Source organism: Eurosta solidaginis, chromosome 1 (genome assembly GCF_040869045.1).
Source record: "Eurosta solidaginis isolate ZX-2024a chromosome 1, ASM4086904v1, whole genome shotgun sequence".
Taxonomy (NCBI): Eukaryota; Metazoa; Arthropoda; class Insecta; order Diptera; family Tephritidae; genus Eurosta; species Eurosta solidaginis.
Window position 1 is genome coordinate 42,783,432 of NC_090319.1, and position 25,714 is coordinate 42,809,145.

Here is a 25,714-nt window from a genome sequence, read left to right on the forward strand (position 1 = left end):
CATACTTCTCTCTATCCTTCTTACCATTTTCCAACCTTCCGTTTATTGGTTTTTCTCCCTCTACTTTCCATCAATCTTGGATGTTACTAGAATACTTCAACGTGACACAAAAGTTTCGGCCGATAAGCCTCAAAAGGTGAGGCACCCTCACCTCATCCCTCCCCCCTCAAATTTTAGTGGGCTACTCTTAATTTTTCCCTTCACATCGGTGGGATTTTCAGTTTTTATAACCATATCAAATGTGAACAGCACATGATTTCTTGCTGAGAAGCTATGCGCGGGAAATGCACTCAGAGCACTTGGTAAACTACAGTTCAGAAGCTGGCAGAAACCATAAAGTTCACCCTTCACTTTAGGACCACCTGTCAGCAGCAGACTGCTAATGACCAGCGCAATTTCAAAGTCCACCTGAATTCCGATTAGCTCCAAGAATATCTATGCAAAATACTCATCCTTACGCAAAACGCAACCATCAAGAAAGCTCCTGAAATAGACAGAGGAAACAGATGCCTACTGAGCTGTGTTTGCTACGTTAAAACTCTACAAGTTACTTTTGAAGATTGACTTGAAAACAACCCCAATCAGTCATGCACCGTAAATGTACACAAAATTAAAACCATAATGCTTAGCATAACGGTACTGTCAGACAGGTCCTCCTTCTAATCCTCTCAGTTCTCTGACGGGCATTTTTGAACAGCTCCTCTTTTTCGGAGGTTTTCCTATAAGAGACTAATTTTACCCCCTAATGCTTGAACTGATACTGCTGGACAGACTCTCGTTGTACACCGGTGGGTATTTTCGGGTCTTAGTTTTCACATACGGATTCAATCGGACATGTCCTCTTTTTTCATTGGTATTAGATAAATATATTCTAGAATGAGAAATTCGACCTACATATATAGCCCGTTGTAGACAGGAGTGATTAATAGCGGTCCACTTTCTTCAGGGATAAGTCACACGGCTTTTTCGATATGTCGAATTGTTGAGATATTAGAGGAGAATTAATAAACAAGGAGGGAATTAATAATCACCTCCTATGTTTAATCTACAATCTGCGGGATTCAAGGGGTTGTGTAGCGCAATATATAGCTTCTCCAACACAATTGTCAACCTCACCCTCGGGCGGCAAATCTAGTTTCACTAACAGACGAAGCTCTGGCGACCCCAAGCTCCTCATGGAACTTGGGGGTGGGGAGGGAGGGATAGCCTGATGGTTTAATATGTCCATATAAATCGTTCCCGCGATAGTCGGGCTAACACCTTAATTGTGCTGTGTTACCGGAGCGTACCGTATCTGTATCCGGCAAAGGACCATCACATCGTTAACACTCCCCATAGCATTCGGGGAGTAACCTTATCGCTACAACAACAACAACATGTTTAATCTACTACAAGATCCAAGCAATAGCAACCTACTCGGATATCTCAATACCTATATGATGCTGTACTCGTTTCGACATGTTTTTAAAAATTGTAAATAAGGCGAAGTCCGATTTTCCGGTCGATTAAGGTGTTCAAATTCGTATGCCGACCTAAGCTTTCCAGGCGAGAAATCGTCCTACCTTCTTATCGTACCACGAAGTTATAAACGGTTTCAAAGTCAAAAACAAAAACCAGTTACGCCTCTTCTGTCACTCGACACAATGCCTATGTTGTTTTCACATATTGTTATACATGATTTATCTTATTTGTTTTTGCGAGAGTAACTTCTAGGATTTTGTTCAGTCTGTCGACAGGAAGCCTCAAATGATGCAAAGCTTAAAATATCTACAAGCATATGAACACTTACATAAGTTATTAGGGCAATCAATCACGGTATCCTTTGTTATATGAAATATATATCGGGACAAACAGCTTCAACGTCCCGAAGCTCTTATTGCACTTCATTCGAAGGCTCTCTGCAAAATAGTGTCAAACGCTTGGGAAGAGCTACCCAGGTGAAAGGAATTGGTCTGATTTGAGTGCGCGTTACCCCGCTGCTTATACGGCTCGACTGTAGATCTCTAACAAACTTTTTCGCATACCTAAATCTCGAGTTTGCTAAAATGTTGCGGGTTTGTTTGATCTAACACAAATCTACCAATTGCCACACGCCACACTCAATTTTTGTTTTTTTGTTTTCAACCCATCATCGTTTCTGGCATTGACTCTTCGAACTGGACAAAAAACTATATTCTGTTGATTTGTATTTTACTTTTATTTGGTATTCCTACTTGGTCTACCCACTTAAGGCTGGATGTTGTGTGCGTTTAGGTTTATGTTTGTCTGCTGGCTTTAAAAAGACATTGGTAAGGTGTATAGAATGTGTTGAATAAGTTAAGAGCAGCAAAATTAAAAACCCACTTAACGAAATACGACTGCAAATAAATTTGCGCGGCGAACAAGTTCAAATGCGAGAATATTAACACAGACCAGAACAATCTATGTAGCTTGCACATGCCCTGAATGTCCGCGTGCTTATACATACGTTTATATAGAGTCCGTTTGGTCTGTGCCGTTGCCCATCAAAAGGTACTGTTGTAGCCTGCGGTGTTGCTTGAGTTGTTGCCAATCACCTGCTTTGAAATCGGTATTTGTACTTTCGTTTCGCTATGCTGCAGTGCTGGGCACATATAAACTCACTAGGATGGGTCATCGAGTGTTTTGATTAAGCCAAGACCATCCGTCTGTATGTCTGTCCGTCCGTTAACACGATAGCTTGAGCAAATATTGAGATATCTTTACCAAATTCGGTATACGGGCTTATTTGGATCCAGAATATATTAGTACGAGCCGGACCCGGGCGCATCTTACGTAACCAATATAAAAGTATCTTATCAAATATCAACAAAAATCAGCTGTTCTATCAATCAGTTAAAATATATCTTCCGCTGCCATCTAGCGTACAATAGCAACTGCCGGTAATGCAGTGCAAATATTCACAATAGTGCCATAGTGCAAATAGATTTCTTTGTGTGCTCACAATCGTTTATTTTTAACAAATTATTTTAATAAAATATAGCTAAACAAAAGCTGTACAACCAAAATTGCCCAAAGCTCGCTAATAGCCCGAATCTCCATATTTACAACCAAAACTTTATTTATAGATCTGGATTCCCAATAAGAGCGAAAAAGGGACCAGTACATAAAAACAGCAATTAGAAATAATATATGTATATGATTGAAAATAATATCAAAATAACCACGCCCACATTTTCGATATCGAAAATTTAGAAAAATGGAAAAATTACATAATTCAAAAACGAAAACCGCTAAGCTATTGAAATTTGCTAAGTGGATTGATTTTATGTCGCAAAACATAAAATCTCAACAATTTTTGGAATATGAGCGTGGCAACACCCACATTTAGATGAAGAAAATTTGTAAGTTTCCGTAAATCAAAATATGTTAAAGATATTACATTAAAATTTGTCAGAGACACTTTCCTTGCCAAATTAAATGCACTGAGTGAAGGCAATAAAAATCGTTTATTAGCTCACGCCCACTTTTTCCATAGGTCTTATAACGAAGCCTTATAACACTATTAACCACACAAAGCAAACAACAACAGCGTTTCAAGTGCACAGCTGGGTTTCACCCGAACTTAATGTAAATTAAATTACCAAATTCTTGTTAATAATTCTACGCATTGCAAACCACATATAACATGCGAGTGTGTTAGTAAAATGACGTTGAGCAACACCACCAAATCGAGCAGGATTCGAAACTTAATAAAGCCTCGGACAGGGTGAGCCCCTGTCCTGCAATTTCTTTAATTTAATGCTGAAGAAACTATGCCAGATACTGAACTTAATAGTACAATATTTTATTGGCAACCGCCTGTGGAAGCAGAGGGAGGGAGTTCCCACTTCATTAGCAAGGCCAGATAAAAAGCATTTCAGTTCTCTCGCGGTTTTCAATTGGCACCAGATAGCTTAGTAAAAGAGCGACTGTTGATCTTCTTGAACTATCAAAGCTTTAGTCCGTAAAAGGAGAGAGAGAAAAAGATAAGCTGAGAGTAGTAGCCAAAAAGGGATGTACAGTGTACGAGCGGAAGGGTTTAAGGGAGAAAAAGACTGCATGAAAGCTTCTTAAAACTAATCAGGTAAAACAAATTTCGGAAAAGATATAGTCCGACGGGTCTAATCTAGTCATCTCCATATCTCGAAAATGAGACTACAAATAAAATCAACATTACGGATCTTAAAATGAATGCAAATCATTATTCACTCAAGTTTTTCAATGTGGTGAATTCCCACCTGGCCAGTGGATATATGTATATTGTGGTCGTGAGATAAATTTTTTCACATGATAGATCTTGGAACAAGCTATAAAGAAGCGCTGAACATAATTCTAAGCCTGCTTTTGTTGTATTTGGCTGATTGCCTGACTGCGATACTGCCAGTCAAGCGTCTGTTGGCATTTAAAATTCATAAAATCTAGACTGACTGCTCGAATAGTTTTGGTTCATCGACCCGAAAATGACTATAACAAATTGATTCCCAGCTAAGATGAGCGTTCAAGTAAGATAAAAAAGCTTATGCTTTCAGAAAGTTCGGACAGAAGGACATTCGTGACTCAATCTAATAGTATCGAGCTAATGGTAGCAGTGGCGCCCTGTATAAATCCTAGTTTGGTCTCGAAGTAGCTTAAAACTGGGTGCTCATCGTCGTCATTTAGCACAAAGAAAAAAATCTAAATTTAGTCATAGCGGCACCCGTATTTTCCGGAACATTTGCAGCCATCATGGTTTAAAAGAAACCTTTTAGGCTAAAATAAGAAGCAGTCTCCTGCATCAGAGATACTTAGGACGCCAGTAGCCAAGACGCTTGAACCCATTTTGCTCGCCTACTTCAAAGCAAATTTGCAGCTAGCCTGTCATCAGCATGGCTTGAGAAAACTCCATAGCACCACCACCGCGCTAAATGTCATTAGCACCCAGATAAATTGCGGTTTAAATCAAAGCCCCACCATAGAACAGTACTCGTTGTGCTAGACCTTTCAAAAGCTTTTGATACGGTCAACCATGGCACATTACTGCAAGACGTGGAAGGGTCTACCCTTCCCCCATGTCTAAAAAGGTGGACCGCAAATTATCTGGGTGGTCGGCAGGCATTGGTGCAATTTAGAAACAAAACATCAAAACCAAGACGAATTAAAAAGGGGTCCCACAGGGTCGTGTCCTATCCCCACTTTTGTTGAATTTCTACATATCTAAGCTACCTTCGCCACCAGAAGGAGTTACTATCATTTCCTACGCCGATGACTGCACAATAATGGCCACAGGACCAGGCCCACAGATCCCTGATCTCTCCAGTTTTTTTGCCTCGCGAAACCTGGCATTAACACCGACTAAATCCTCCGCGACCTTATTTACAACATGGACGTCCCAAATGTCGACCGTTTTGAACATCCACGTCAATGGCACTACGCTACCGACTGTCCTACACCCCAAAATCTTGGGTGTGACGTTTGATCAGGATCTACATTTTGGTGAGCATGCAGCCGCAATTGTACCGAAAATCCAGAGCCGTAATAAAATCCTCAAATCCCTTGCTGGCAGTAGTTGGCGAAAAGACAAGGAAACGCTCAATACCACATACAAAGCAATTGGCCAGCCGATTGCATGCTACGCGTCCCCTATATGGTCGCCAAGCCTAAAAACTGCTCACTGGAAGGAGCTACAGGCCTGCCAAAATACTGCTCTCAGAACCGCAATGGGTTGTCTTCTTATGTCCCCAGAACACCATCTACATAATGAGGGAGAGAAATGAGATGCTAACCAAACAGTGCCTGTTGAATACCCAGGAACCTGGGCATCCCAACAGACATCTAATTAATGCGCCAACACCGCCTAGGGGCATCATGACGAAATACGGCACCTGAGAACTCAGCCGTATGAAGCAAAAAACACAAGCATGTCCTCAGTGAACTCCACAAGCAGGCGGCGGACCTTTATGCAAGGAATTGCCCGGTGAATCCAGTGCTCAAAGAACAGTACCCAAAACTTGCGGTAGAGGAACGCATACTCCCCAGGGAAATGCGAGTCACTCTAGCTCAACTTCGATCTAGGTACTGTTAACAGGCTAAACTCTTACCTATCCAGAATCAACCCCGACATACAAAATATATGCCCCGCTTGCAATGTGTACCCAGGTGACACCAACCATCTCTTTAATTGTAATGTGGAACCAACGCCTCTAACACCCCTTTCATTATGGTCCACCCCTGTTGAAACAGCAAGTTTCCTTGGACTCCTGTTAGAGGATATTGATGACAATTTGTGATCGGTCGCACCTATTAGGTGGTGTGAAGCACTGCTACAACAACAACAACGCTCTCGGTGCTTTGTTGTAAGATTTTGCAGAGGTATTTTGTATCTGCTAGCATTTCATTCTCCTCATTTTCCGTTTCTTGTTTCATCTTCCTCCATTTCTCTTCCCTCTTACCGTTTAGGCACCTTCTTCTTTCCGCAGCAGGAGTCTGTCAAGAGGGACCATTTGCCATTTGTTCGGACAGAATAAGTACTAGTGCCATCTCTTAAAGAGATAGTTCTGCGGTAGTTCGAAGCTAATACGAGGAATGTGATAGCTTTGCTTACTTGATTGCTCTGAGTGGATAACGAGGTAGCTAAAGAAACCAGATACTACAGAGAAGTATATTATAGGCCCGCAGAAGTTTATCAACTGGCTAACACATAACATCGCGACGGCTTAACTTTCGCACTGCAGGAATCGTTGTAAACTTGAGCAATAAAACCATATCTTAAAATGTCAGGATGGCCACGGCACCTTTTCATTGTAACTGACTACTAACTAAACTGATGTTCTGTGGCTACGCAAAAGACATTTGGGCGGTGCCTTTGGCTGCTTAAACTCGTTTTCCAACGCGAGGCTTCTCTCTGAAATTAGTCACGAATTTTCCGATGATTTTGCTCTAGCTTTTACTACGAGCACGATATAGATACACCCTAATGTACCACTTGAAACTTCATTCTCCATATCCAACGCCACAAATAAACTCATCTCGTTTAAACAAAAACTTTGGTAATTTTGTGGCTCTTTCAAAAATATTTAGCGTACATTTTTTTAAATCGAACATCTTATGGGAGGCGGAGGTATGTTGGAGATGTGAACGAGCGTTAACAGAGAGCAAAGGTGACAATGAAATGAACTTGTTTATATGTATCTTTCACACATACATACATATGTATATGCACATTCCTGTATGATGAATGAGGAATCAGCGAGGATCTCTAAATACGTTGAGCTAGATTTAAGGGAGTTAAGACGGAAATATCTCAAATCACACGTAGATTTACGTTAGGTAGCTAATTAAAGATATACTTAATGAGGTTATAGCAGAAAGTACCAAAAATTAAGATGGGCAGGCTCAATAAGTTTACTCAATTTCCAGAACACACTCACCTAAAGCCCCTTTCATTTTGTTATAGGCTTATTAAAGCTTACTTCTGAGATGATGTTATTCTATAATTTTAACTTGTCACGGCAACCTTAAGAATACAAGCTTAATAATTTACTGCAGGGTGGAGCACATTTATTATATATACATCCCTATATATACGTCCCTACCTCGGATGGATTGTCTGGAGCGTGTGCAATCAGAAATCTGAGTCGACTTTTTTGCAGCAGTCGATTGTTCTGCAGGGAAAGTAAGGAATACCTGGAATCCCCTTTTTTCTTTTCATCCTCATTGTGACAGCACTTGCAGATAAAGCTTGTAGGAATCATCGGTGCATTAGTACTGTATAAGGTATCAGGAAATTCCAATATCTCAAAAGCTTTTGGACATACCGACCAAAGTAAGAAGACAGACGGGGCCAAAATCTGGTTGCACTGATGAGCTCTGTAGCGAGCGGTGTATTCTACATGTGTATTTCAATTGCCGGGAAGTACTACGTTAGACTTAGTAGGCAATTTAAAAGTAAAGTCCTCTCTCGAAAAACAATATCACACTCCCCAAGTTGCTCATCATACCTATTATGATTTATGTCTCGGAATCATGGACGGCGTCGAGAGGAGATGTCATTTCTCTTTAAGTGCTTGAGAGAAAAGCTCTCCGTCCGCTGATGCCGACGGTGATATAGAAGGAGGTATAAGGATAAAATGTAGGAACTTTACGCAGATATAAAGATACGCTAGCGAATATACTTCCAAAAACTTTGCTGGCTAGGTTAAGTTATGCGAATGCACGAAGATGCTCGGGCCAAGAAAGTATTTCAATGGGGAGACCTCCACTGAGTTGGGAGAGGCAGATAAAAGAAGACTTTATCCGCCTTTGTACCTCCAAATTGGCGTCAGTTATTGCGTTATGTGATAGCTGGCGTCACACTAAAAGAAATGGTGCTAGTAAAATCAACAAATCGGTTCTGTTGTTCTTGACTTAACGGAGATTAGGTGAAATTGATCGAATTATGGTTAATTCGACCGAGTTCATTGTTAGTCATTTCAACAGAAGAGAAATTGTCGCTCTTAAGTTAACAAAATTCTGTAAAATTTACAGATTCCTAATCCACCTGTTTAAAAAAAAGATACCAAAATAAGAAAACCACCAAACCGAAAAACACACAAAATGGGAAAAAAACAAAAAACTAGTTTTTCAGTTATCAATACAAAACGAAAAACCCTCTTTCGAATTTACTGTGCAAAAAATTATGAGATACCTGGACACCTATTTATCGGGTACAATTTTGCAACTTCTCCAAGCGAAATGCAAAATTGCGCCTTCTTGTTGCAAAAGTTTTGTTTGAACGAACAGGATTTTTCCAAAGTTAGTAACATTTTGTTCAAGTTTTTAGGAATTTTCACTCACACGAACGAATTTAATAAGATAATAAAAAACATTCTTTTTTAATGTTGATGTGTCCGACAACACAAAAGTTTGAGTTGTTTTGGAATCGTTTCAACTTAAAGTGTTACGAAAATTAAACTTGCCGAATTACATGTAAAGTTACTCCAGTGGTGAATTACCTTCCTGCGATTTGATTCTTTACTTTTCTATAACTTACAAGTTCTCTATTTAAAATGTTATGTCAAACATTTATACAACAAGTTTTTTTCGAAACAATCAAGTGTGGCAACTACATGCGAGAGAAGAAGTTGAGAATGAGCTGAGCTGCAACTGAAAGAATTGAACATCAGTTTTGTGATTACTATTTTCATTTCTATTTGCAAAGCGAAGTTCAAAACTATAAATTAAATAAATTATAAAATATAAAGTTGGGTGGAAGTGCGTTTAATAAAACCAAATAATAAAGTGTATGTTTAATGTGTGCCAGCATATTTGATTGAAGTCTAACCGAACTAAGCATAATCGAATGAGCCAAGATCCCGCATTCCGGAATTGTTGTATTTGTAATCGAATTTGAAAAAAAAGTTTGATGACGTAGCGCTTTTGAAGTTTTTCGATTTATTACATTTCTCTCACATTTCGCTACCAGTGTTCGAAGTATTTAAAACTGTTACCTGAGCAAACGACTATGCCGGAGTAAAAATAAAGTTTTCGGAGTATATTTTTTCTTCCTTTTTGAAAGCGGGCGAACAACTAACATAAAATTGATTTGGTGGCTTGGCAAACCTTTCGATTGTGTTTTTGTCATAAAATGTTTCTTAGCAAAAAAAGTTATCTGCCTTATCAGATGCACGTGTAGGATGACCAATTAATGCTCTCAATAATACACCACATTCTATATCTCCGAATACTTATCGCGAAAAAATATTATTATTTTCGGTTACCATACATATTTCATACTCTTTTGATGACAGAAGGTTTCAAGACCGGGGCAGATTCCTGTAGGAACGATAGTGGCGACCTGTTAACTAGCGTACAAAGTGTGAGGGAAGACGAACCCGATAACCCGATCGCCGATGATGAAAAGCACTCCCCGGCATCCAATATCACGGCTAAAAAATCACAAGGTGTCAACTAATGACGGTATACCCGCCGGGCTGTTCAAACATGGAGGCGAAGATAAAGAAGCAAAAAAAGTAGGTCTTGCAGTAAATTTGGACAAGACGAAGTACTTGCTGTCATCGTTACCTTTGTAGCTACGTCACTGTTGACGGATATAAATTCGAGACTGTGAAGGATTTCGTTCATTTGGGTAGCAGCATTAAAAGCAAAAACAATGTTGGGCTAGAAGTCAAACGGAGAATTACTTGCCAACTAGTGTTTCTCTAGGCAATTTAAAAGTAAAATCCTCCCTCGACGAACAAAATTCTTGCTCTATAAGTCACTCATAATACCTGTCCTGATGTATGGCTCAGAATCATGGAAGGTGTCGAGAGAAGATGAAATGATGGCTCTTGGAGTATTCGAGAGAAAAGTTCTCCGGAAGGTTTATAGTTCTATCCGTGATGTCGACGGCAAGTATCGAAGGAGGTATAATGATGAGTTATATGAGCTTTACGCAGATATGACGATAGTGCAACGAATGAAAATCCAAAGGCTTCGCTAGCTAAGGCATGCTATGCGGATGAACGAATACGCTCCGGCAGCTTGTAAACAGAGGTAAAGAAAACCTGCACTGAGTTGGGGGAGACAGTTGGATGAAGATTTTACATCGGTTGGCCCCCCAACTGGCGACTGTTATCGCAAAACAGGGTTAGCTGACCACACTGACTCAACTTACTTCAAGAAGTCCTGTATGTTAAATTTTGCCAGGATTTACAGATCACACCCGAACATATTTTGGGCTTACATTTTACTTCTTCTTTTCTCATTCCGTACGAAAAAAGTACAAAAACTGTGAGTAAGATGTGAACAAACATGTATGAAGACATAAACATAGAATTCACGTTCTTTCATCCAATCGTCACTTGTAAACTATCAGCTTTTCATACGTATACAATAAAAACTTTAACCAAAAGATATTTGGTAGTAATACTATTTAGTTTTCAACTCGACTTAAATAAACCTTTGAGATAAAAAACATGTAGTAGGAGGTAAGAACGGAGCAAAATACTCCGATTGGAATAAAGTCTGAACACTGCGTCAGTAATGAGACATGTTGTCAAAAGCGTGACGTCACGCCGAGAAAATTTATTTCACGGCTAACTATGATTTTTTGCTCTCTCATTTTTTAATACGGGATCTGTTTATTGGTTCATGCGAACTAAGTGCGTACATATGTATGTATATGTAGCAAGCATGCGTATTTATGTATTCACATATTTACGTATGTATGTATATGGCCACCGTGGTGTTTTGGTAGCGTGCTCCGCCTGCCCCACCGTATGCCCTGGGTTCGCACCGCGGGCAAAGCAACATCAAAATTTGAGAAATAAGGTTTTTCAATTAGAAGAAAATTTCCTAAGCGGGGTCGCCCCTCGGCAGTGTTTGGCAAGCGCTCCGAGTGTATTTCTGCCATGAAAAGATCTCAGTGGAAACTCATCTGCCTTGCGGATGCCGTTCGGAATCGGCATAAAACATGTAGGTCCCGTCCGGCCAATTTGTAGGGAAAATCAAGAGGAGCATGACGCAATTCGGAAGAGAAGCTCGGCCTTAGATCTCTTCGGAGGTTATCGCGCCTTACATTTTTTTATTTATGTATATGGCAACATAGGTACTTTCGTACAAAGCTGTCGCTTTTTTTTGTTCATTTGACTACTAAAACGGTCAATTATGAATCAACGATTTGTGCGCAGTTGATTCAACATCTTGTTGCGATGGATAAAATTAATAGAAATTTCGGTTGAATTTACCCGTATTTCGGTTGATTTTACCAGTCTTTTTCTTTCAGTGCACTTGTTACGAAACAGCATAAATCGCTTAATCGGTTAAGCACCTGTTAATGAATAAATGAATGATTTTCAACTAATTTCGGAGATAAGTGAGTTCTAAACAGAGTAGATATTTCAACCGGTTTCGGATATGTCGATCAAAATATGGTACTAAATAGATCTGAAGTTGCGGTATAAAAAGACGTATAGTTATGTAGAGCAAAAATCGGTATCAATTATATACAGTAGCGAACAGAAAAATAGCAATGAAAAATTGTTTTTCAATTTCATCAATTAAATTAATCGAGAATAAAATCTCTTATTTTAGGAAAAGTTTTCTTGGAATTTCGTAGCTGAAACTATGCTAAAAACTATGAAAAAATACGTGACAATTTTACAAAAATTTTGAAGTTTTTATTTGGAATTTACTGGATTGTTTTTTTAAGTATGCAATTTTATCTAACAAAGTATAATTTTAGTCTAACAAAGTACAAGTTATAGGTCTCTCAAAACTTGCATTGATTTTTGAAATTTTTTTCCTTGAAAGGTGTTTCAGACTTCCTCCATATAAAACTGTAAAATTTTTTCTGGAAGCAAATCTAAAACATCTTTCGAAAAAAAATATCCAAAATCAATGCAATTTATATTCATACCTGGGCATCAAATGTCGGGCGATTGTAAGCCCTATTCTATACTATGGAGTTCTTGTTTGGTGGAAAGCCACACAAAAAACAACATACCTCAAAAAACTAGAGGGGTATGCTGACTATCAATGCTTAGCATTTCGGGAGCCCTGAAAACAACCCCGAGAGCTGCACTGTATGCCATTCTGCACATTCCACCTTTAGACCTGGTAGCAAAGAACATAGCGTTAAATCAGGGTCGGTACCTCGGGGCAGCTTGAGCGCCGACCATACGGCCATAGTAGTATAGCGTCATCAATCACAAGACGAACAGACTACCTGATTCCCTATCTGCGTTTCGAGGGCGATCTTAAGGCCACAATAGAGGTGGACGGTTGGCGCAAGTGTGCTCAACCGGCGGACGAGGCAATACATGTGTACACAGATGATTCCAAAGTAGTGGAAGGAGTAGGGTCTGCGGTATACTGTGCTGATCCGGAAATAAACAGATCCTACAGGCAGCCGAATTACTGTAGCGTTTTCCCAGCGGAAATATTAGCCGTAACCAAAGTAGTAGAAACCCTGGAAGAAAATAGCCCCAGCTGCAATCGTGTTAACTTTTATATTGACAGTCAGGCAGCAATTAAGGCAATAATCTCGCATAGCACAGCATCTAAATGCGTGTTAGAGTGTAAGCAGTACCTGGAGAGAATCGGGACAGGGAGAAGCATACATCTATATTGGGTCCCAGGGCATATGGGAATAGATGGGAATGAAAAAGCTGATGAATTAGCTAAAATAGGCGCATCCTTTGAAGCATGCTCCGTAGACGTCCCAATTATACTGGGCGAAATTAAGCGAAGGCGAGAGGTGCACATGATCGACCAAGCAGGAAGGGCGTGGGTTCAAGCGCGGGGCTGTAAAGTGTCGAAGATTATGTGCAGGTCTTACAACCTTAGACTAACAAAGTTGCTTCTATCATTAAAAAGAGAGGACTGTATACTCCTGACGGGTATTCTGCCTGGACACTGCCTTCTGGCGTCACAAGCCCATAAATTAGGCTTGGTCAATGATAGCGGATCTAGGAAGTGCGGGCTGGGGGAGGAAACGATCGGCACGTTCTGTGCTCGTGCCCTGCGCTTGCCAGGCTAAGACTCCAGCTATTAGGAGTGATACAGCTGTCAGATCTAGACGCAGCAAGTGGCTTAAGTCCTAGGAAGCTTTTAGTATTTGCCAAGAGGACCGAGTTATTTTATAACATGTGTCCTGGTTTTTGATAGGGTTTTTCAGTTTGGTCGTTAAAACAAACTTCTGGTAACACTACGAACTTATTCAGTCTATGTGAGGTCCTTATGGACCGGCCAGTTCAACCTAACCTAACCTATCTCGAAGAATCAATTATCGAAATTTACAAAAATTGGCACTGAAATTTTTTCTAATAAAGGCTACCCTGAGTTTCATCTGGACACCTCAATCACTGTTCCATATGTCGAGGTGAGTGTAAATACTTTCAATATCTTAGACCTGTTCATAAATTTTTATATTTTACTTACCAAAACTGCAAAAGTATCTTCATATGAAAAAAAAATGCCGTTATTAGTTCAGCCGTGAATTAGGGTCTTCGCTGCTTCAAAAACAATTCACAAAAATATTGTATAATCTCGTTGAGCGTAACTTTTTTTTTTCTTTATGATTTATGGATATCATTGTTATTGTTCTCATGTAAGCGTTTTCTTAGCTGCTTTTGCCTAAATATTTAATTCGCTTTTTTCTTTTCACTGTCCATATGGGGAACTCTTTTAAAAAATGTTCACACTTGTTCTTCTTTTTAGAAATTTTTTTTTTTACAGTTTGTATTTATTTTAGGCTTATTCTTTTACATATATACGGAATTGTTATAATAACTTTTCGATTCTTTTTTATTTTTTTTTTGATTTTGCAAAAAAAGAAATGTTTATTATTACTTTTCTTATAAGTACGTAAGTATTTTCGCCATGGACTTTGACTTATTTGCATATGAATACAAAAGTACGATGTCCAAGTCGCACAAAAAGCGTGTTGGCCGACTGAGTGCGCAAAGTATCTTACAGATATACTCAGCAATATATTTTATTTACAAACTTCCAAGCATGTCTGTATGTACACATGCACGTTTGCATATATGTATCTCGATTTGTTTGCCCCATGTCATCCCATACATGTGCGGAATTATATGAAATGTGGTCTCTTTGTGAGTCTCACTTCTGAATCTATTTGTTAGTGATGCTTAGAATAGCAGAACCGGACGCGAAAAGCTAAAAAACGAAAATCAGAGAGATGGTACTCAAAACTAACTGCAAAATAATGAATCCAATCGTAGAGAAAACAATGTGTAACCCAAATATTTCCATCGATTCGTCCGTATGTCTGCAGAAAAAATTTCTTATCTTTTCACTGCTATTCCTTTTTTACTTACTTCGGTATATATACTTTACGTTTCAAATTCTAAGTTGTCTGGAATATTTTTGGGCGCGCTCAGCAGAACTTAATCAGTGACATTGGATTATGAATTGGGTTATGTAATCGAAGAAAATTTATTTAGGTATTGGTACATACAGACGTAGATAGATCAGACATCTAAACATAGCCAGACGAGAACAAAAATGAAAACGAGATACATTAGAAAAAAGATCTGTAAAGTAGCGTATGATAGGAACTTACAACGTTGAGTGACAGAACGACGCCTCTCGCCGAATAGCCAGTGTTACTAATTTGCAGATTTCAGACACTGAATCCCAAAACTTGGTCATGGCTGGCTGAAAACAAAGTGCGACATTTAAAGAAGGACTTCATGATTATATATCAGTAAGGTTTTAAGGAAAAAGGAGCGTCCATTACATGTCCAACAGGACTTTATAAAATTCTTTTAAAAAGATTGCTCTATGATGGTGAAAATTCGTTCAACATTTTCAATAATGTCAAGACTACATGGACGCGTTCCGAGCTTCAGAGGAGAATTTGAAGCCATAATAGAGTCGGAGGCATGACGAAAGAGTTCGAAAATACTATAAACGTGTATACCAATGGTTTCAAATTAACGGAAGGGATCAGGTCTGTTGTTTACTTTGTCGATCCACAAGTAAGTCTATCCTGCAGTTGCTCATATCCAGAAGACTTAAGGCGCATGTTAGGTGTACTAATTGAACACTGCCTTCTGGGTGTTCAATGCTTGTACTTTGGGCCACGCCAGTAGCAGCAAATGTAGGAAATAATAATATAATAATAGCAGCAATTACAGCAATTAACAGCTGTGTTCGTATCCCACGCTCACGAGGTCAAGCAGCAATAAAACTAGGTGCTAATAAACTTCTTTTATTTGCCAAGAGGAAGAAGTTGTTTAATAACATAAGTACTGACACATAATTGAGGTTTTTTCGTTTGGTCGTCAAACATATTCTGGTATCACTATGGACACATTCAAAACTCACGCCAGGATCGATAAGATCAGTTGACGCTTTTCCTTAAATTCAAAGCTTGTCCTGACTACACTAGCACCTTAGCTGTGTGTCAGATGTTATAACTATAGAGAGATACTGCATGCCAGATAAACTGGAGTGGCCAAGTAGGAACCATTGCATTAAGAACCCATTTTGTAAGGTGCAATAATGCAAACTGCTGATAGGCGAATATGTGAATACGTATTCCAAGCAGGCGTAAGACTGAAACTGAGCACTGCTTTTCTGAAAACTGGACAACCTCGATGAAATCGGATCGGAATGATACTCACTGCCGCCAACCCGAAGACTTATCAAGAGTTGTCGCATAAACAGGTGGCTTCCTTATAGAAACATATGCAGGAGGGTTGCAAATTCCATTCCAGGTTGTACATGATATGACGAGGAAGGAAGTACAGAGAATTGCATTTGTGTTTGTCTCATACTTATAGGTATTAAATCCCGCAGAATCCAAACGTCAAAGAGTTGGTTGCATTATTCGTCTAATTTTGATTTTTCATGCTGACATTAAAAAATAAGCTCAGCTCCTTAGACGTCTTAGAAAAAAAGGAACGCTACGGTACAAGCACGTTCTGATACCAGCTCGAATGCCCCAAGTACAATGTGTTTAACACATTGAAACATCTCCCAAAAGAGCTAACAATTCCATTTAAAGTGAAAATGGCAGACGATTGATAATGTGAAGCGCGGGGAATAGTATATTAACATATTTCTGCCATACATTTTCACTTTACAACCCCCTGTAATACCGCAAACATCAACTATGCGAATGGATGAGGGGGCTACTGCCCAAAAAGTAACCCTAAATTTACACGAATTCGGCAGCAGATGAAGGGGTTGCGACAATTATTTGAAAGATCTCAATCATCACCGAAAAAGAATGGCAGTAAAGTTTCACTTAATTCGATTATTGTTAGCCCTGTCCAAAGACCCGGTACCATTACAAAGAGGACTATTTAAGAACTCAAAACCGCAAATCACACATTTCTTTGAGTGTTTAATTTCTTTAAAGCTTCATATGCAATCAAAATACATAACTACATACGTAGTTATATTTTTACTTATTTTCGAGCACTTAAATTACTTTTAATGGGACACGTTAAATGGGTCGATGCGAAAATGGTGAGAAGGCATACGAATACGAGTATTTATTACGATAATTTTAGCCGCTACCACTATTTATGTATGTATAGCGGTCAATGCGTTGCTCTCTCCTAAAACATTTGTATAATTTCTTTATTTGACTTTCCGGTTTACGCAGATTTTATTTCCGAAACATGCAAGTAAAACAAATTTAAGCTTACCACCTTTTTTGTAAGCTAACTGCCGACTGGATTTTGAGAAACGGACTGTTTAACTAGCTATACTTAACTCCTTTTTCCTTTCTTCTATTTCCGACAACAATTTTTCACACGTTGCATAACTTAACTCTATAGCACACCAAATCCTCCCACGCTCTTTTCGCGACGTGGTTACCGGAGGTGGGATTACCATTTATAAACACCCGATGTAAGCTGCGAAGCTAGCTTCCGTTACACTGCAGATTCATACCAAAAAGGGAAATCGGTTGAAAACGCCCTTCATGAGTTATTAGGGCACAAGGAGTAGATCCTGTACTAAGAAGGTGCCTTACATAATATAAAAGTGGAATCCATCCGTAGAGTGGTTAGTCTAGGGGAGATTACTACTAGATATCCTAAAACACAGGAGAGTTTTATGGATACTCCATATAAGGGACAAGACTAACTTTCGTCACATCTGCATACACACAAGGCAAACTTGTTGAGAGCGCTCTTCAAGAGGTCATCAGCGCTTCCGCGAAATCTCTGAAGCACAAGGAGTTGATTCTAGTTGGCTTCATTGATATTGAAGGTGCCTTCAACAATATAAAAACCATATGCAGGGCATATGCACGCTTCACTTTATACTTGGGGTCAGATTCCCTACCTATATAAAAAATTGCGAAGGGCACCACCCCTCAAGCAGCAGTGTTCTCGCATGAATATTTATAGTTAGCAAAGTCTTCAAACATTCACAACAAAGGTTTAGGGAGGTTTACTCTGATCTCCAGAATTACCATATGATGGTCTCCTTATGATGCCTGAATACCATCTACACTCAGAGGCACACATGCTCCAGTATATTGAAATGCGTAACAAGTCATTCTAGTCTAGGTCCCACCTCAGGAGAAAGCACAATAAGCTACTGCTTGACACAGAATCGTTTTTCAAGATGGAGGACTCACAGCAGTTTATAGAACAATGAGATCGTGCAATAAATACTTTGAAAAGGCCATCAACAACATTCACAAGAAGTAATGGCCGCATAACGTAGAAAAAGGAAACAATTTGCTTAGGGAGGCCCCCTATTTTTGTGGTCCAAATTCGATTTGGATTCTGCAATGGGTTATGTTGAACTGGCCGGTCCATGAGGACCTCACATAGACTGATTGAGTCCGTAGTGTTCTGCAATGGGTTAAATACCCATCAATTTAGTCTGAAAATGCCGACGCCGATCTCACTGTGATCCAGCTCCATTAAAAAGTCAAGTTTCGTTGATAGCGATCAAACATGTTGGCGCAGTTCTTGATTGGTTTACAACACTAAGTTGATGAAATTGTATCAAAGTGAGTCGCTTTGTCTGAAACCTCTTTAAAATATAATAAGGCCAGTTGCCCAGTCCGTAGTATGGTCAAATACTGAACTGAGACTAAGTTCTGCGTCTATACTGCCCTTCCTGACCGAAGGAGTGTGGAATTGCTAGGCTTTCTCTAAGCGCCTTTGTTAAGACCAGGGATAAGGCTTTGTTTCAAAAGTATAACACTTGCCTTTACTGCCCTACTTGCATCAAGACCGCGGAACACTTCCTGTGTATATTTGAAGCCTCCACTAAGATACGGCATAAAACTTTCGATGAAAACTGTAAAATCTGGCCTTAGAACTCTTTCTTTCTCTAGAAGAATGAGACGGTTAAGCATTTTCTAAAGATTTGAATCGCATTCGCTAGAATCAGAGTTTTTGATAAGAAGTGATCGCTTTTTCACTTTAACCCAATAATTTTCCACATAAAAGTTGCCTTAAGCTTGTTCAACTATCCTCTTATCTACCGCTTAGAGAATACTAGCTAAGTTTAAAAGCAATATGAACAGTGCAACCTGTCACACCCTCTTTAAAAACTCTGTTGTTTCACCAGCGACTCCTCATCTCAAAATTGCAATCAGAATTGAAGGGAGGTGATAGGTAGGCTGATGTACTACCGAGTAGTTCATTTAGGGTACCACTGTAACCATACTCCAGAGTTTTATTTAGTGCGTCTATTCAACATGAGCTAAATTTCCGTTGTACAATTTTTTTGTTAGTTTTGGCTTACGTCAAAAGCTTTTCAGCTTTTTCCATCTAATCGGTTGTAGTGCAAAGAGAACTCGTTTGTTTCACATTATGACCGACGTCTCACCAATTTTCTTTGTGTCCCTTCGAATTTTTCACCGGAAACTCCCACCTCTTTCAAAGCACTAAAACCCCAGGATTCGGCTCCATACGGCTTATCCACTTTTTTGGAGGATATTTCTGGTTTCTTCGTTGGGATCTAATTTTAACTCAGCCAAAATCGTCTCATAATAGTTATCTCCTTATTTACCAAACTAGAAGTAAGTACGTAGTAGAGGTTTACGCCGCGGGGTAGGCTCTATTATATAACGACGACGGCGGCGTGGCCGGCGCACCGAAAAAGTGATCGGCGTAAACCTCTAAATTGAATGGCTATACTTCAGAGTATCACACTGTCTACAACTAATGAATATGGAAACATGCTGCTGACGTCAATGGTATGTTTGACGATCTGGAACAATATCATTAACTGACGGAAGAGTATCTGGGAGGCTTGAAATGCGAAAATTAAAAATAAATAATAATATTTGGAAAGGTTTTGTTTATATGTATTTAAGGAAATCGACGTTTCGGCCATTTCGGAAAAATCCGCGGTTTTTACCTCAAAATCTCGCGGATCGTTCAAAAAATTTGAGGAGTACTTCCTTGCGGAGAGAGTGAAAATGCTTAAAATGGTCATACTTCGGTAGCGTAGTTTCACCGAAGGAGCTGTTCTAGGCTAAATCTAATACTCATCGTCGGCACGATTTCTATACATCATTTGTGGCTACATGCTGGTCACGCACAAAGGCGACTTACGGTTGCTATCAATTATCTACTAATATTCATGACTCTGGTGGCACAATTTTAAAGATTAGCATCAAAGCTGGCTTATTGTCCACCAGTCGCTACCACGCATCCTGTCCCTTATACCGTACGCCAGCACAGAAGCTATAGGACTGCGATTTCGAACTCATACCTTCGTCGGCGTAACTTTCCTAGAAGCTCTAGGTGTAGCTTCGAAGACTTTCTGACGGATGTTTTTGTCGCTCTATGCTTCCGAGCTACATCAAAGAAACACCTTGAACCGTTAGTGCCAAATATGCTGCCCTCGAAATCATAAGCAGTCTAAGTGGATATCATTGCGTAACTCATGGGTGAAAATCGTAAAATCTTTAGCGCATCCACATATTTTAAGCTTTACAAGAACCGTGGATAAAAGTTCTGAAGTTTGTGTTCGAAATATTGACTTCAATAGTCTTCGTTTCCGACCTTATGATATAAGAACTCATTATGGATGACCGCCTTCAGTTTTCAGACTAGCACGACTATCCCCTACGTTGGGTTGATAGAACACCCGGTCATTTATTCGACTGTCTGGAGAAAGCTTTTGCTTCACCACGCTGAGTGTTCTTGCGAAGGACAAAGCCTAAACTGGTTAAAATATGTGCGTAGGTATTAACATTTGTAGCAGGAGCCGTTACGTGTAGGTCATATTTAAACATGGTTGCTAGGCTTCATCCAATGTGATGCATTGCAAGGGACTAGTTGGGGATAGGGGTGTCAGGAAACGCCAAATCCGGAGACTTGGGTGTTGAAGTGTAAGAATCAAAATTAAGATTTCAGACGCTATTTTACAGTTAAGCAAATGAATTGATTTTTCAAACCCTTCTCAAACGTGCATATATGTATCTTCAACTTAAGTATGAGCTGAGAATCATTTCAAAGGAGAATTTAAATCACTGGAGCACCACTGGAGGATTTTGCATCACCGATTTCGCTTATTCTTTCAGGCAATCGGGATATAGAAATTTTGAAAAAATCGGCACCTTTTTCGGATATCTTGCTTTTTTAACAACTTGAGGACAAATTGAAAACATGTTCGACTTGGGACCTTTAATTTGAAATATTATGCCAAGTGAACATTTAAATTTATTATATAACTTTTCAGGCGGCCACCGTGGTGTGATGGTAGCGTGCTCCGCCTGCCACACCGTATGCCCTGGGTTCGAACCCCGGGCAAAGCAACATAAAAAAAATTTTAGAAATAAAGTTTTTTAATTAGAAGAAAATTTTTCTAAGCGGGGTCGCCCCTCGGCAGTGTTTGGCAAGCGCTCCGAGTGTATTTGCGCCATGAAAAGCTCTCAATGAAAACTCATCTGCCTTGCAGATGCCGTTCGGAGTCGGCATAAAACATGTAGGTCCCGTCCGGCCAATTTGTAGGGAAAATCAAGAGGAGCACGACGCAAATTGGAAGAGAAGCTCGGCCTTAGATCTCTTCGGAGGTTATCGCGCCTTACATTTATTTTTTTTATATAACTTTTCTGTACGTGTTTTGTATTAATAACTTGGTGAATTCGTTGATGCGAAATCCGTGAAAGCGCCTGTTTTCTCAAATAACTTTTTAACGGTTAGAAAGTATTAAATTTCACAATTAGATTTTTATAACTGACAGTGATGCGAATCCCTTGATACCCCTTTCGACCATATCGCACCAATTTTCGAGATGGCCTAGATAGTCTTAAAAGAGTAGAAAATAAAGTAACGCGCCAATATTTTTGACATTCGGCGGTGGCGTGCTAAAAAAGACGAAAATCGGCGGCGGCGGCGTATATCTCTAGCAGGTACGTAGTACATGCATAAAACTGTATGGTTGCGCTAACCCATCCACCAATATATGAATGGTTTGCAAATAGCCCACTACGTCCTGTCTGCCTGTGCGTACACATGTATGTAGGCCCATTGCCCACTAGCCGGCGTCCGACACTTTGAAAATCGTCCAACAGTTCAAACTTCAAGCAGCTGCATACCGCGCGCTATTATCAAGACGCCCAAACCACTGAGTGAGTGTTGCACGCCTCTTCAATAAAACTTAAGTGCATATGTACCTACGTATTTTTTACACACATAGCCATGCATACATACATTCATAGCATTTTCGGCCAATCTTCATTATTCTTATGCTTTCTTCGTTAACGCTTACAACAAAGAAAAAACACAAACCAATAGTAAAAGACAGTCACGAAATTCGCACCATTTGCGTACTTTTCCCCAATTAAAATTTACTGATGTAATTGTTGTTGTTTTTTAATTTTCTGTTTCACTACAATTATCACCGCAGACTCTGTTTTTACACCAATGATGAGTATTTTTACGTTCTGTTTACTATGAGTACGTTTCTACGGCCAGAATTCACATTCCGGTGCGGCGCACGATCTCCGGGCGTCTCCTCGTATGCATATCAAAATCCCATATGTGTACTCGTATAAAACTTACTTGTTTACCCCGCGCACTGAACGATTGCATACACAAGTATAACGTTGCAATAAAGACTACTTGACCAAAAAAAAAGCGAACTTGGGTGACGGTGCACGATACGGTGCAGAGCACAAACACAATACAACTCAAATGCAAAACAACGCAATTCGATACGACACACACACAAACACGTAGGCGATAGTAGCGGCGAGTAAATTTAAAATACGTGAACTTGCGAAGCAAGCAAAAGTAAAATTAAATTTGGAGCGCAAATTTTTATGAACGTCTCCACGCGACGCGGCGCACTTTTGTAATGACGACTGGCGCTCGAATGCACGCGCTAATCTACCGGTCGGTGGCGTTCATTGGCGCACTTCGAATGGATGCTCTCGCTCACCGTCAACAGCAGAAGCAACAAGTTGAAACGCCACTTTGTGGGTGTACCTGTACAGGGATTTTTAAGCGGGGTCGCTGCGACTCTCTGTACTGATTTACGGCATGCAATCTATTTGAAGATTCATGCCTATTAAAGAATTTAGGTATTACAAACTCCCACAACAAAGTCGATGCAAAGTTCTCTATTTAAAGAGTCAGCTCGTGAAAGGGAAAGAGATTATTACGTTATGTCCGTTGCGAAATGAAAATATGCGGACAAGCCAAGTTCTATCTTAGTTTATTGTGTGAGGCGCATCGTAGACATCCTGAATAGACCTTTAGTGTATATTCGGGCCAGGTAAGTCTTCTTACTTCGTCCAGATCGGTCGATACTCCAAATGGTGGAGAAAATTATTGACTCCGTACGGCATCTGCAAGGGCGGGGACCCCCGATAAAAAAAAATATCTCCGGTCCTTCAACCCAAAACATGCGGACTAGAAGGCAAGCACGCTACCACTATACCACGGTGGCCGCCAGGCACAAGGCTATAAATTGGTATTTGTTAGGAAAACCGTTGATCGCAAACCTAATCATTGAAACCACGAAGTCAGCGCGAACGAACTATAGTTTGGATAAAAGGTTATACATACTTAGTAGATCAAAATATGCATAAATGCACTGACGGTGCCTAAATCGGAAACGTATGAGACCTTAATTTTTAGACGCACCTGTAACGGTCTACCCAGACTGTCGATCCTTGTTGAATTCCCAGACGAGGAGAAATATGATGAAATACGTATTAAAAAAGCTTCCAAAAGAACTTGAAGTCTAATACCACACCACACCTGCTGATGAAATACTTAACAGTGCGCGGACAGTGGAAATTTTAATTTTAATGCGCTTAGAGTCCCACATTGACTTAAGGGCTTCCTGCTCGTGCACAAAAAAAAAACAAAAACAACCATAACACAACCAGTAACAAAGCGGGATGGAAACAAACAGACCCTACCTATATACACCTGTTCGGATGTGGTACTCCCATCCTAAATTCAGAAAAGAGTTTATAAAGTTTTTTGGGAACATTCCACGCAGCTAACAAGTTTCGAAGTGATAGAAATCATACAGGAACTACATAGTAGCGTGATGACCAAAGTATCTGAAGAAACTGGGCAGCTACATGCAGCCTACTGTATCATCTTTCATCAAGTGGATGTAAGTACCAGGCTTAGTTTATCATCAGGCGAATGAGGGCTCAAGCTAGTTCGGAGAAACATGACTGTCAGCGGGAGTCCTTCTATATCATCCAGAGCGCTGATGAGGGCTAAGGTATATGCTTAGTTGATTTGATGTTTTAATCAAATTTCTTTTGTTGATGCGGCTCTCAATAGCGGCAATCCACATCCTGGAGAAGTGGCAGGTGAGTGGGCGGAAATTATTCACACAAATGGTCAACTGTCATGTCTTGGTTAACCCTTTCATATTTTTATCTGGTGGCCCAGCAGAAATGGAAGCATTTTAATGCATTTTTGTAGAAGTTCTGCTGGGCTTTGAGATGTTACGGCCTAATCTCATCCCAACGCCCAAAAAAATGTGTTCATAGTTCTTGAAAGTTGTAAGACTCACTAAGAAAAAACCTAAAATGTTAAGAAAACAATATTTTACTTTACTTTCTGCACCACCCGCAGGCGAAACCTGCCTGCGCACACTGGTCGGTCTTATATGGAGTTGGTGGCCAAAAATACTTCCAGTAGAGATATCAACGTGAAACTTTGGTCACGGCTCTACAAATATGTGAGAATTATTTTTTCATTAAATTGGTGGGGCTGATACCTTTATAGCGACCCACAACCACCCACTTTCTCCGCATGTATACAAAAAGTAAGATATGTCTATCTACAATGTTTAATAGAATTAAATAAAGAAATTAAAGTTATTAAAAGATCTTGCATACATAATAACAAAACTAATATCGTATGTTACATATGAGCACATATAACATACGACAATAATTTATCAGGGTGACGCTATCAGAAAACTGCCGCAAAACATAGTTAGTGGTGGAAAGTGGCAGCTGATATTAACACTTTAGAATCTTAAAACTTGGACTAATAATAAGATATAAGTCCCAACTCGACAACCGGTGAGGAACCCAACTAAACATTTAGCTGAAATTGAAGTATTTGTGCAAATAAACACTAATAAAGGCACTGAAGAAATTTTAAATAAAAAAAAAACACAACAAGCTCAAGACACTAAAATTATTTCAAAATAAAGTAAATACCTTTGACTTCAATATTAATTTCTATTTATTTCAATTCAATGATATGTTATGTATTTTTAGATAGCTCAAACTTGCACTTTATTTTTAACTTGCTCACACTGCAAAAACCAACTAATACTATAACCTCACTTTTGAAGCTATTCTTAAAGAGTACAATTCGAATACAACAAAAACAAATATACATTTTAAAAGGCTGTTCTAATAAGAGATACTAACGACACATTTGGTGACAAACTTTTCACTTTGGTTTTTTTATTTTTGGCCTAAGGAATCGACCACTGCGCTGCGCCCCTGCTTCCGTTTATGTGTATAGTCACTGTAGTAGAGTTGTAGTAAGATTTTAGTATATTTCACTCACCTGCATATTAATTTATCTTAAATTTTGTTTGCTCCAACTCAGCTCTAACTGCTGCTGATCAATACCATCAGAGAGAAAGAGAGATGATGAGTGAGTTATTTAGGGGAGAGCTGATTTTGGATCTCGCAGCTTCGTATTGAAGAATTGATTGCGAATTTGGGCTCGTATTTTGTTTACGTTTTCTGGCGCCTTTTCGGCGTACTTTGCCTGGCTTTGAAAAATTTGCTTGTGGATGTATA

General features: G+C 39.5%; 1 protein-coding gene across 1 annotated transcript in view; it reads right to left on the reverse strand.

Moving 5' to 3' along the window:
- LOC137252422 (uncharacterized) overlaps positions 1-22,765 on the reverse strand; it is a 204,510-nt gene extending 181,745 nt beyond the window's left edge. The window contains exons 1-3 of the mRNA XM_067788074.1: positions 22,479-22,765; positions 15,044-15,138; positions 13,897-14,959 (exon numbers count right to left, since the gene is read on the reverse strand). The gene's annotated coding sequence lies outside the window, so the exon portion shown is untranslated. The remainder of the gene's footprint in view (positions 1-13,896; positions 14,960-15,043; positions 15,139-22,478) is intronic.
- Between the last annotated feature and the right edge of the window lie 2,949 nt (positions 22,766-25,714).